Source organism: Dendrobates tinctorius, unplaced genomic scaffold (assembly GCF_039654945.1).
Source record: "Dendrobates tinctorius isolate UK_male_01 unplaced genomic scaffold, ASM3965494v1 ptg000046l, whole genome shotgun sequence".
Taxonomy (NCBI): Eukaryota; Metazoa; Chordata; class Amphibia; order Anura; family Dendrobatidae; genus Dendrobates; species Dendrobates tinctorius.
Genome location: NW_027361714.1, coordinates 39,340,349 through 39,355,422, shown reverse-complemented (window position 1 = coordinate 39,355,422; position 15,074 = coordinate 39,340,349).

The window sequence follows — 15,074 nt, the reverse complement described above, 5'->3', positions numbered from 1 at the left end:
TGGAGGCACTCTAATGCCTCTTTGAAGAGGTGTAGAGGAGGGCTTCATGAAAAAAATGTTCCCATTATTATGAAATGGATCTCCCATATTGTTTGCCTATGCAGTGAATGCAAGGGTCTGAGAAAAATTTGGAGTCACGCCAATGCGCCTTTGAAGAGATGTAGAGGAGGGAATCATGAAAAATGTTCCCATTATTATGAAGTGGGTCTCCCATAGTGTTTGCCTATGCAGTGAGTGGCAGGGCTGCCCAAAATTTGGATGAACCCCAATACCCCTTTGAAGAGATGTTCAGGAGGGCCTCCTGAAAACAATGTTCCCATTATTAAGAAGTAGGTTTCCTATAGTGTTTGCCTATGCAGTGAATGCAAGGGCTGCCAAAAATTTGGAGGCACTCTAATGCCTCTTTGAAGAGGTGTAGAGGAGGGCTTCATGAAAAAAATGTTCCCATTATTATGAAATGGATCTCCCATATTGTTTGCCTATGCAGTGAATGCAAGGGCCTGAGAAAAATCTCCCAGAACTTTGACAGTGTTCCCCTGCCTCTGCTGGATTGAGTTGTGTCTCTCTCACCTGAACTCCTTGGTTTTCCAACTAACTGTGACCTCTGCAGCCATCATTTTCAGAAGGGAAATGTTTTTAACAATTCCACAACAAGGGCCCTCTGGTACTGCACCATTTTAGTACACCTGTCTGCCTCTGGATTAAGAGATATAAAGTTCTCCTTGTAGCATGGGTCTAGATGTGTCACGAACCAGTAATGACTAGTGTTGAGCGATACCGTCCGATACTTAAAATTATCGTATCGGATGGTATCGGCCGATCTAAAAAAAATATCGGGTATCGCCGATTCCGATACCGGAAGTCCCATTCAAGTCTATGGGACTTCCGGTATCGGAATAAGAAAAACCCTATTTTTGCCTTGTACAGCCTCTCTGGGGTCTGTACGGGCCTTTCGGGGGGCTGTGCCGGCCTGCCGGGGGGTCTGTGCAGGCTCTCGTGGTCTGTGCCGGCCTGCCGGTGGTCTGTGCCGGCCTGCCGGGGGTCTGTGCCGGCCTGCCGGTGGTCTGTGCAGGCTCCGGTGGTCTGTGCCGGCCTGCCGGGGGGCTGTGCCGGCCTGCAGGTGGTCTGTGCAGGCTCCGGTGGTCTGTGCCGGCCTGCCGGGGGGCTGTGCCGGCCTGCCGGTGGTCTGTGCAGGCTCCGGGGGTCTGTGCAGGCATCGTCCGATGGGACTACAAGTCCCATCGGGCGATGCCTGCTACCATGACAGTGATTGACTTATTAGCTAATGATGGGACAGTAGTAGTCCCATCATCCGGCTAATGTGTTGAATGTAAAAAAAAAAAAAAAAATTTACATGCTACATACATGCAACATGCATACTACATATATACTACATGTAACATACATACTACATACATGCTACATACTACATGCATGCTACATACATGCTACATACATACTACATACATAATACATATATACTACATGCATGCAACATACATACTACATATATACTACATGTAACATACATAATACATATATACTACATGTAACATACATGCTACATGCTACATGCTACATACATGCTACATACATGCTACATACATGCTACATACATACTACATACATACCACATGCATGCAACATGCATACTACATATATACTGCATATATACTACATGCATGCAACATACATATATACTACATACAATACATACATATAGACATACAGTACATATAACATAGAGTACATACTTACCGTCACTTGTCACTTTGATCCCCGAAGCCATTGTCACCTGAGGGATAAATATCAAAATAAAAAAACACCAATATACTTACCCCGATCCGCAGAAGTCCACGAGGGTCCCACGTCCATCTTGCGTGGAGAACAGCAGCATCAGCTGATGCTACCGTTCTCTACCAGCTCCAGGAATACAATGACGGAAGGTAGGTATCCTTCCGCACTGTATTCCTCCACCACTTTAAAAAGAAAAAAAAAAAAAGTCCCTAGTCTCACTTTATGCCATTGCTGCGTGGGAAATTCCCACGCAGCAATGGCATAAAGTGAGACTAGGGACTTTTTTTTTTTACAGTGGTGGAGGAATACAGTACGGAAGGATACCTACTTTCCGTCATTGTATTCCTGGAGCTGGTAGAGAACGGTAGCATCAGCTGATGCTGCTGTTCTCCACGCAAGATGGACGTGGGACCCTCGTGGACTTCTGCGGATCGGGGTAAGTATATTGGTGTTTTTTTATTTTGATATTTATCCCTCAGGTGACAATGGCTTCGGGGATCAAAGTGACAAGTGACGGTAAGTATGTACTCTATGTTATATGTACTGTATGTCTATATGTATGTATTGTATGTAGTATATATGTATGTTGCATGCATGTAGTATATATGCAGTATATATGTAGTATGCATGTTACATGCATGTGGTATGTATGTAGCATGTATGTAGTATGTATGTAGTATGTATGTAGCATGTATGTAGTATGTATGTAGTATGTATGTTGCATGTATGTAGTATGTATGTAGTATGTATGTTGCATGTATGTTGCATGTATCTAGCATGTATGTAGTATGTATGTTGCATGTATGTAGTATGTATGTAGTATGTATGTTGCATGTATGTAGCATGTATGTAGTATGTATGTTGCATGTATGTAGCATGTAGTGTGTATGTATGTAGCATGTATGTAGTATGTATGTTGCATGTATGTAGCATGTAGTGTGTATGTTGCATGTATGTAGCATGTATGTAGTATGTATGTTGCATGTATGTAGCATGTAGTGTGTATGTATGTAGCATGTATGTAGTATGTATGTTGCATGTATGTAGCATGTAGTGTGTATGTATGTAGCATGTATGTAGTATGTATGTTGCATGTATGTAGCATGTAGTGTGTATGTTGCATGTATGTAGCATGTAGTATATATGTAGTATGTATGTTACATGTAGTATATATAGTATATATGTAGTATGCATGTTGCATGCATGTAGTATATATGTTGTATGTATGTTGCATGCATGTAGTATATATGTATTATGTATGTAGTATGTATGTAGCATGTATGTAGTATGTAGCATGTATGTAGTATGTATGTTACATGTAGTATATATAGTATATATGCAGTATGCATGTTGCATGCATGTAGTATATATGTTGTATGTATGTTGCATGCATGTAGTATATATGTATTATGTATGTAGTATGTATGTAGCATGTATGTAGTATGTAGCATGCATGTAGTATGTAGCATGTATGTAGTATGTATGTTACATGTAGTATATATGTAGTATGTATGTTACATGTAGTATATATGTAGTATGTATGTAGCATGCATGTAGTATGTAGCATGTATGTAGTATGCATGTTGCATGTAGTATATATGTAGTATGCATGTTGTATGTATGTAGCATGTAAATTTTTTTTTTTTTTTTTTTTTTTTTACATTCAACACATTAGCCGGATGATGGGACTACTACTGTCCCGTCATTGGCTAATGTGTCAATCACTGTCATGGTAGCAGGCATCGCCCGATGGGACTTGTAGTCCCATCGGACGATGCCTGCACAGACCACCGGAGCCTGCACAGACCACCGGCAGGCCGGCACAGCCCCCCGGCAGGCCGGCACAGACCATCGGAGCCTGCACAGACCACCGGCAGGCCGGCACAGACCCCCGGCAGGCCGGCACAGACCCCCGGAGCCTGCACAGACCACCGGCAGGCCGGCACAGCCCCCCGGCAGGCCGGCACAGACCCCCGGAGCCTGCACAGCCCCCCGGCAGGCCGGTACAGACCCCCGGACAGTCGGCACAGCCCCCCCGAAGGCCCGAACTGACGGCGCATCATGATGCGCACAGACAGCGCATCATGATGACGTCATTTCGGCAGCGAATCAGAGCCACAAAAGTGGCTCATTGCATTTTGGACTTCCGATTCCGGTATCCGATACGAAAAAAGTATCGGTACTCGGTATCGGAATTCCGATACGGCAAATATCGGCCGATACCCGATACTTGCGGTATCGGAAAGCTCAACACTAGTAATGACTGTCACCCAAAATTTTGAGAAAGCGAGGGTCACGGGAAAGGCAGAGTAACATAAACTCAGTCATGCATGCCAGACTGCTAACAGGCAAGACTTACGAGTCCTCACCAAGAGAACGACTGACCATGCTCTCCTCCTTGTCCTCAGGCCATCCATGCAGCACAGACAGTATGACAGTTGTGCAGGTAGTACCGTCTATAGCACGTGAAACTAACTCCTGTTCTTCTTCCTCCTCCTCCTCTTCCTCATTGTCACCCAATCCACGTTTGGGTGAAATGAGGTTGGGCTGTGTGTAATCACCCTGTATGGTTCCTAGCTCCATCTCATCGCACTCCGCCTGCATTGCATCCTCTTTGGTTGTGAGCAGGGAGCATTTCAGAACACAGGAAAGTGGGATGGTGACACTAATTATGGCATCATCTCTACTCATCTTGGTGGAGTTCTCAAAGTTTTGGAGGATGGTACATATGTCTGACATCCATGTCCACTCCTAAGGTGTTATGTGTGGAGTCTGAACCGAATACCGTCGGCCTTATTGATGCTGATAGTCCAACATCTGCAGTGTAGAGTTCAAACACGTGGGGACATCACACACCAGTCTGTGAGCTGGAAGCTGCAAACCCTGCTGAAGCATGGCAAGGGCAGCGGAAGCTGTAGCTGACTTTCTAAAAGTACTTTGACAAGCAGATTCGGCAGCTTCTGGTAGGTTTTGAAAACCACTGAACCACAAAGTTAAGCATATGGGCTAGGCATGGTACATGTGTGAGCTCACCTCGCCTCAAAACTGCCAACATGTTCTGGCTATTGTCACACACGACCATGCCTGGCTGTGGGTTCAGCGGTGTCATCCACAGATTTGCCTGCTATTTCAGAGCTGTCCACAACTCTTCAGCATTGTGCGGTTTGTCACATAAGCATATTAGCTTCAGCACAGCCTGTTGCCACTTGGCTGAGGCAGTGCTGCAGTGCTTCTAGCTTGTGACTGATGTCGTCATTTTGGAGATGGAGGCTGAAGAGGAGGAGGAGGAGGATAAGGTGCAGGATCTGTAGTCTGTGGGGGCAACCCTGATTAACATAGGGCCCGCAATCCTTGGCTTCGGGAGGACGTGTTCAATCCCAAGGTCGGACTAGTTACTGGCTTCCACTATATTAACCCAGTGTGCCATCAGCGAGATGTACCATCCCTACCCACAAGCACTTAAGCACTTTTAAACATATCCATGTTTAGGTGGACTTTCCCAGTAACTGCATCGAGGGACACGTGCTTGTGTAATGCGGGGACCGCACAATGGGAGAAATAGTGGCGGCTGGGGACCGAGTCCTGAGGGACGGTTGCCGCAAACAGGTTGTAAAAAGCTTCCATCTCCATGAGCCTAAAATGCAACATTTCGAGCACAAGCAGTTGCGAAATGTGTGAATTTAGTAGTGTGGCCTGTGAGGTATTGGCTGCATATTTGCGCTTGCGTTCCAAGGACTGGGGTATATACAACTGAATGCTGCTCTGGGACAAGGACGTGCTAGCTGAGTGTGTGCAATGACAGGTGCAGGGCAGGAGGCATCTTCACATGCACCATGGACAGGTGATTGGCTTGCACGCACAACAGCAGAAGAAGCAGTTCAGTCATCCGCAGACACTGTGACTGGACCCTGGTGTTTGGCCCATAAAGTCAGGTGCTTTGCTGCCATGTGCCTGATCATGCTGGTGGTGATCAGGTTGATAGTTTTGCTACCCCTGCTGATGCTGGCCTGGCAGGTGGTGCAAATGGCCTTTTTGGGGTTATCGGCAGAGTCTTTAAAAACAACCAGACTCGGGAAGACCTAACAGTTGGACTGGCAATTTCGTTCATGTTGGTGTTACAGGGATTGGCTGCCCACCTACTGTCTGCGGCCACCACACTGCTTCTTCATGCCTTTTGGGGTACTAAGCCTCCCTCCCTCTGTGTGCTGCTGTCCTCGCTCTGCATGTCCTCCTGCCACCTTGGGTCAGTTACTATATCATCCACCACCTCACCTTCCACTTCCGCACCCTGGTCATCCTCCTGACTTTCTGGCAATTGTGTCTCATCATCGTCCACCCCTTTTGACACTTTCCCATCGTTGCCTTCTTGTGACCGTGGCTGCTCAAATATTTTGGTATTGCTACATGCAATCTCCTCTTGCCCTGCTTCAAGTGGACCGGGCGAGAGGCCCGAATCTATTCTCTTGACATATTTGACATATTTCTAACATGTAATCAACATTAAACAGTAAAAAATGATAGCCAATCTAGGTATTTGATGTGTTTTATCTCAAGCACTTTGATTAGTTGCTTCTGATGTACTGTTATGAAGGATTTTCTATTGATGGGGCTGAATAACTCTGAGCCTGTGGTTGTCATTGAATGTGGCATTTTCTGTTGAATTTGTATATTCCACTTATGTTAGTTGTGTTGAGCTATTTAAAATCGACTTGTTTGATTAGTTTATTTCAAACAAAATAAAGTTTAATAATTTGGATAATAAACCTATTTTGCAGTGGAGGTGAATAATTTTAATTACAACTATAAACAATTCCATCATACAGAACAAACTTTAACCTAAAATTAAATTAAACGTTATGATGACTACCAGATAGGGCAAAATAGAATAAAATGTAGCCTTATGCTAGTTCAACTTGGTGATCTACTATAAGATGCTTACAGAAACAACCACAGAACATATGATAGTAACCTATTCAAATAAATTATTTTCCATCATTTGCAAGAGGCATTGCTTCTATAACACACTGATAAATGTGAAATGGGGATGATTTATGATAAAAGCAAGGTACACATATTCATCTAATTATTAGAAGAGTGTGCGGAATATGTTGGAGTTATATAAAAATAAAGATTATCATTATTATTATTATCAGGTATGTCACAATTTTGCAAAGTTGGCAGGTGAGGGGACACAGGGGATGACAGCACAGGGGATATCAGCACTGCTGCTATAAGACATGTCCTCTAAAAGACAGGGGAGTGTCTGCTTGAGTAAGGAAGAGAGTTGGAGCATAGAGTAGGCCAGATAAGTGTGGGATTCAAATATTACAGGAGCAGATAGGGCAGACTATCACAAGACCCAAGATCATTGAATAGTGTATTGTCTTTCTGCTACTCAAGTTTTATAGATTGCAGATCGGGTTGAAATATTATGGGGAGTGGCTAGTGAGAACACAGTGATCATGGCGCACATTGGCACCATTGACAAAGTTAGAGGAAGGTGGAAGGTCTATAAAAATAATTTCATCTACATAGGCAATAAGCTTAAGGTAAGAACCTCAAAGATTGTATTCTCTATAATACTACCTGTACCACACCAGAGAGGTAGTCAGAGATTAGGGTGGTAAGTCGAAGTCTCAGGAAGTTGTTTAGGAAAGAGGATTTCAGGTTCCTGGAGTGCTAGGTTGACCTCTTTGTTGGCTGGAGAGTCTGTGGAAGGGATGGGCTGCACCTCAATATGGAAGGTACAACTATGCGGGGAAAAGAATGGCTAGAAGGTTGGATGAGTGTTTATCTACTTCTGGACTGCCCAAAAACTTTAAATGGCCAGACTGGTCACATATTACTCTACAATGGTTTCTGAAATTATATTAGGCTACTTTCACACATCCGTTTTTTTAAATCCGGCATGATGCGGCGAAATTTGTGTAAACCGGATCCGGAATTGGATCCGGTTTTTTCACATAGAATGTAATGATCGCCGCATCATGGTGAATGGACATGCGGCGCCTCCGGGTTTTGCCGGATACGGCAAACATGCGCCGTCCGGCGTCTGCAAAAAACGTTGGCTGCAACGTTTTTTTGCAGCGCCGGACCGGCTTTTTCAACTGCGCATGCCCGGGCACTATGAGTTTTAACCCCACAAGTGCCCGGCGCGCATCTCTCTCTCTCTCTCCCCCTCCCCTTCTCTCTCTCTCTCTCTCCATACGCTCCATACCTTTCTCTGGCTGCTCTCTCGTCCCCCGCTGTCTCTCTGGCTGCTCTCTCGTCCCCCGCTCTCTCTTCGGCTGCTCTCTCGTCCCCCGCTCTCTCTTCGGCTGCTCTCTCGTCCCCCGCTGTCTCTTTGGCTGCTCTCTTGTCCCCCGCTGTCTCTCTGGCTGCTCTCTCGCCTCCCGATCTCTCTCCGGCTGGCTCTCTCGACCCCCGATGCTGCGGCTCCTTTAAATGTCCTCCAAGCCGCATCAGGGGCCGCATGTACATCCGGTGTCACCGCTGCAGGCCGGATCCGGCGGCCCGGCTATTCGCCGCAGGCCGCCGGACCCCTGACACCGGATGTATGAAAGAGGCCTTAGACTGTATGCAGCCCATACAACTAATCAAAGTGCTTGAGATAAAACAAATCAAATACCTAGACTGGCTATCATTTTTTACTGTTTAATGTTGATTACATGTTAGAAATATGGCATATAAGTCAAGAGAGTGGTCCGAAAAGTTAAGATAAGAAATTATAGCCTTGCACAAACAAAGTAAAATATGCAAAAATAGTAAAGGCATTTAAAGTTCCTGAAGATACAGTTAAAAGCATAGTTCACAAGTTCAAATTAAAGGAAAACTAGCTAAAAAACTTTGACGTGGTACAAGATTCTGAGGAGGTAAATTTTCAAAAACTCTTCAGTGATTGCAGCAAAATTTCATTGCAGTAGGCATGTGTGTTTCATTTTGCACATTAAGGTGCATACTAAAAATTACGACCATGATTCATAAAGGTGCTTAAGGCACAACTGGCGTGAAACACCTTTAAATATCACAAAATGTTTGTGAAACTCGGAAGTTGCGCAAACATTTTGCCACTTTTGGCAATATCACAACTGTCTACCTGTCTAATTCATTTCATTACAAGTTACACCAAAAATGTACTCTAGTCTCTCACCTTTAATAGAAAATTTTAAAACTGCATCTAAACCAACAAATAGCCATCTAAACAGACACAAAACGTATATAAATTGCAAAAGTGACCCAGTGCAATAATAAAAAATGTACTAGCGGGATAGATCACACATGGGTGCTGTCTTTGTGAGGCCGGGTGCATGCTTGAGGCACGACAGGGAAACTAGGGTGCCATTATATACATGCCATTTCCTTAATGTATTGACGGCCTCTTGACACGACTACGAGTGGTGAAACTGTACCATTTTTATTATCGCACTGGTTCACTTTTCAACTTTATATACATGTTTTATGTCTGTTTCGATGGCTATTTGTTGGTTTAGCTGAAGTTTTGAAATGATCAATTAAAAGTTACTTTTAATTATATATCAGATTCATGATGCTAGTGACTTACTTTGATTGGATCTTTGTGCCCCATCTGGGTTATTGCTGTTTCTACATCTCTTCTGACCCAAAAGCTAAAGAAATATGCTTAAAACTATATAAATAAGCCACACAAGATTGAGGATTCCATTTTTTGGGCCCATGAAATAAAACTAGAACTATTGAGGACTATGGATTATGTTTGGAAGAGGGAGAATTAAGGATATGCTGAAAATAAAAGATTGCCTACAGTGACACATGGCAGTGGGTTGGTGATGTTCTAGGCTGCTTTGTTTCCCCTGTCAATGAAAACATACAGCCTGTGGAGAGCAAAATGGATTCAGTCAAGTATCAGGAAATTTTATATGAAAAGTTAATGCCGTCTGTCAGAAAGCTGAAGCCAATAGGAATTTCGAGGCCATATACTTGCAAAATTTTCGGGGCCCCTTGAGACTCCGCCCACGCTCCACCTCAGCCCTACCTTCACCCCTCGAACTGTCCACAGTCCCACCGCTCTCTTGGAATACTCCACTTCTCACCAATCACACATTAACAGTTCCCATCACCAGACCACACATATAGCAAGCAGCTTTGTTTTCGCCCCAAAAAAATTTTAAGCCACCACCATGACAAGGCACTTTTGGCTAGGCCCTACTCTACTCTAGCCTATTAAACCTTTATTTAAAATATCCAATATAATTCAGGCATATTTATATTTATTTTTCAATTTTTAAAATGACCAATAATATCACATCCAAAGAGACAAATACCACCACCACACCATGACCAGACACCATATTACCACCACATAGTGACTTATAATACCACATACAAGGAACGAATACAGCCACACTATGACCAGGCACCATATTACCACCACAGTGACCAAATAATAGAACATACAAGGTACAAATACCACCACACCATGACCAGACCACATATTACCACACATAGTGACCAAATAATATCACATACAAGGAACAAATACCACCACACCATGACCAGACCACATAGTGAGACCAGACCACATAGTGACTGAATACTACAATACTGATCATTAATAAAAAAACACAATACTATCACCATAAGTGCCATTATACACTTGAGATCTGGACTTAGTATGCAGTGTCTGTGTCCAGGTAATACAGTGATTACCAGTGACATAATACACAGGACCTCTGTATATAGTGCCAGTGTACAGGTAATACAGTGATCATCGGTGACATTGTACACAGGAACTCAGTATATAGTGTGTAGTGTCAGTGTACAAGTAACACACTGACTCACCAGTGATGTCTCTAGGTGAAGTCCTTCATCTTCGCTTTTCATCTTTCATCCAGCACAGACCACCATCGCGTCTTCCAGCCAGGGCTCGTCTCTGCAGGAAAAAACACAGTTATCTAGAGCACCGCTTGCAGAATACATTACTTAATTTTTTCCCAACTTCTACAATACACCAGATGAAGAAAGAAAGGCGACATAGTGTCACTCTGCACAGTAACAGGACCGCCCCCCATTTAAAACAGTATCCTCAAAAAAATAAAATACATCACTGTAGTAATAATATCCCTTAATTAGCCCCTATTGTAATAATATCCCCCATCCCGTGTATCTCATTCCTGGCACATGGCCAGCCATATGGTCTCCCATCCTGCCTTCATGAGTATCCATTCTGCCTCCATATAATCACCCCATCCTGCCCCATCTGTCCCATGATCCTGCCCCATCTGTCCCAAGATCCTGCCCCATCTGTCTCCATTCTGCCCCATGTCTCCGCATCCTGCTCCATCTGTCTCCGCATCCTGCCCCATCTGTCTCCACATCCTTCCTCATCAGTCTCCACATCCTTCCTCATCTGTCTCCACATCCTGCCCCATCTGTCTCCACATCCTTCCCCATCTTTCTCCACATTCCGCCCCATCTGTCTCCACATCCTGCCCCATCTGTCTCCACATCCTTCCCCATCTGTCTCCACATGCTGCCCCATCTGTCTCCACATGCTGCCCCAGGTCTCCAAATCCTGCCCCATCTGTCTCCACATGCTGCCCCATCTGTCTACACATGGTGCCTCATCTGTCTCCACATGCTGTCCATCTGTCTCCACATGCTGCCCCATCTGTCTCCACATCCTGCCCCATGATCCTGCCCCATCTGTCTCCACATCCTGCCCCGTGTCTCCACATGCTGCCCCAGGTATCCACATCCTGCCCCATCTGTCTCCACATTTTGCCCCATCTGTCTCCACATGCTATCCCGTGTCTCCACATGCTGCCCCAGGTCTTCACATCCTGCCTCGGACTTGTTGCTTTCAATAAAAATAAAAAAAACGCTTTCTCCTTACCTGGCCCAACTGGCCATGGCCGAGCACCGACGTCCACCCCAGGCATTTCAGCGCAGACTCACTGGCGAATGACAATGACGTCTCGGATGCAGGTTCAGTTTCTGCACCGGCAGAAGCCTGCCGCTGGGGCCTTGATGTCCAGAAGAGATGGGTCTCGATGCAGGACCCCTCTGGTAATTGGGCTCCATATGCCAGTCAGGGTTGTAATGCCCTGATGGCGGCCCAGAACCATCATAATGCACATTGCTGCAGACCTCCCCAGCTCGTCATGAGATACATTGCTACAAGCCCCCCATAAAATACATAGCTATAGCCCCCATAATAATATACATTTCTGCAGACCCTCATAATTTTAACCTCTTTATTCAGTCCATCACAGTGCACAGTACATACCCTGACTCCTGTCACTACCTGACACTACACATCCATTTTACCATTCATCTTCTGTCCAGGATCTCCTTGTGCAGCAGGAGTGAAGCCCTGAAACACCACAGGAGAGGGAGGTGGAGCCTGCAGTTCTGCTTCGCACAGGTCCTGGAGTGCAGAGCTAGAGACAGCCAGGAATCCCCTTCAGCCAGCAGCTCCGTGAAAGGAGGTGGCCACGCACAGCCCGCAAATCAGCTCCTCTGATGCGGCCAGGCAGTGACAATGAAAGGCACATTGCCGCCCAGCAGCTGCTGCAGCCTCCAAACCCCCGCCAGTCCCTGCTTACTGACAACACAAAGGATTGCAGGAGCAAGGCACCAAGTTATCTGACTGCAGAGGCGTGCTGCCGCCCCCCGTGTTCAAAGAAGGCACCACCGCCTGAGGCAAAGTGCTCAATTTGCCTCATTATGGGTGAGCCCCTGGGTCCATGAAGGCTTGGTTTCAGAAAAAGTAGTGGAAGATTCTGAAGTGGCCAACCCAGTTGCCTAAGTTGATGTAAGCCGCTACCTATCTCCTCTGATTCTGGTCAATGGGCAGAGCTGCACATTTACTGTTGGCAATGCAGGACAGCCATGCAGTTTTCCTGTATATTTCCCAAGACCTCCCTAGCCTGTTTAGATTGCTCCTTTTCGTCAGACCTAGGGGGACTGTCTTCTTTTTAAATTCCTTAATCTCTGACCTTCCCTGTCCATGAAAAGTTAATCTTCTCTGGTCCAGTCTTGTGCTTTTAACTCCTGCTTAACTTGTTCATATTCCTGCTGTCTGATTGTGTCCCTATTCCTTTACCTTTTCATTTTGTATCTTGATTGCTCTCCCAGGTATGACCAGGATAAGTGACCACTCCTGCCAGCATGCACCACAAGCCTGCAGCTAATGCCATGTCCCTAAACCAGGGTCCCCTGTGGAAGTCCAGGTCCCTGCCCAGGCGTTAGAGGGTGAAGGTCAAGGTAGCTCCTGGGATCTGGTAAATGCAGTTGCTTGTGCTAAGTCTGTCGATTGTAGCTATTTTTAGAGCTGCCAGCAAACTACTGACAGATCGCTGTAACCCTTTGATTTGGTGAGATTTGAAGTAAGTGGTTGCAGCATGCAAACCAAGAATATTAATGAACTGGAGGTCATGATTCCTCAACAACATTGCTAGTAGATAATGTATGGCTATGTACCACATTTGCACATTTGCAGCAACTCTGAACAGCCAAAGGGTGCTCAACTTAGTACTAAAGACAATTTTCATGAAAGAATGTGATAATTCTGAGACTGCATTTAATGATGAATTGATGACTACTGTACTTGTTATATTAGTTGTGTTGAGAAATATAAGATTGTTCTTGTCTAATTGGTTTATTGCAAACTGCAGGAAGTTTGTAAACTTAGCCAATTAACCAAATTTCCATACATCCACATATGTTATATATGGAGAAATTTGTTGAAAATTGTTTTGATATAATGTATCCACAATCCCAGTTTAAACTTGGCAGCTGTGCACACATTCTAGCAGGAAGCTGTATATACGTCATCAATGCTTCTCCTATTCAGTTTCAGAAGGTGAGTGGTGCTATATAACCACTTTAATCATTTCATGATGATGTGGACAAGGTATTCTAGTGTCATTTTGTTTCTCAATTTTTTTTCTTTTTTATTCAAAATTTTATAGGAAAACAAGTCAAACATATCTACTGCAATGTATTTCAAAGAAATTATGATCCATACCCAATTTACATTGATAAAAATGTATGTGACATATCATAAGAATGAAAACATCGTATTCCTTACATACATTTTTCTCATAAGACATCTATTTTTCCAATCAAGGATTTTGACTCTTATTAAAGTATATTGTAGTTTTATTATATCAGATTTAGTCTGTGTTGTAAGGAGGAGGTATAAAGATAAAGATAATATTTGTATTTGGAAAGAAAAAATACAACAGCTGATAAAACACTTCTGAGGTTTTTCACATTTTCTTAAGAAAATAAAACAAATGACAGATGCATAAGGCAAACTGTGATCTGTAAAAGATTTGCAGCAATATTTCCCTCATCTCTACCACTGAACTTTGACCTAACTGCGGTAGTCTAACGTGGGAAGCAATTCATAAACTTATCACATTTCAACCTCAACTAAATAAATTTGAAACTGAATCTGAATGACCCATGCTGAAAAACAGGCTACAGGTACAACTGATTTGTTACAGAATGTCTCATAGCTGTAAGTCAAAAATTGCTTGATGTAATAAAAAATGCACAGTAAATGCTACCCAGTACTGTGCATAATGTTAGTGGCTCTCCAAAAAATAATGATATATGAATCTGCTATATATTTCCAACACCAATAAGCTATGGAATTATGAAAATCATGGTTTTGGTAGATATGATGCAAATGATGAAGAAATAGAGAAAACATGTCATGATCCAGCGTGGATCTGACAGATTAAATGGATAAGTGAACTTTTTTTCCTTTGGCTAGGTGCCAAAGTGATTTGATTGCCTCCGGTGGCCATTAGAATTATTACACGTGGTGCCATTCATTCTAAGTTGCCCCGGTGGTGGTGAGTGGTAGTGCACTTTAGTTTCTTTAGTTTAGTGCACGTAATTATAAATCAGGTGTGAGGCTCTATAAAAGGGAGCCAGGTGTGTTCAATCACTGTTGGTGATATTGTGTGTTAGTCTTTCACAAGGAAGCCTGGGTGAAGGAAGGAGCTCAACATGAGTCCTGCGCAGCCCAGCCAGAGGGGACGAGTGGCAGCTATGTGGTCTGCAAGAAGGGCTGGCATGGCGTGGTGGAGTCACAGTTTATGGTGTCGGCAGGAAGTGCTTGCATGGTTTGGTGGAGTGACGACTATGGAGAGAGTTGCACTCAGCATGCGGGACTTGGTTGCTGAGAGCTGGACTCAAGCATGCTTGACTTTTTGGGCAGGAGCTGAACTCATCTTTGGGACTCTGTTACTGGAGTTCTGCAATTGGTGGTGGACTCTGCTCCA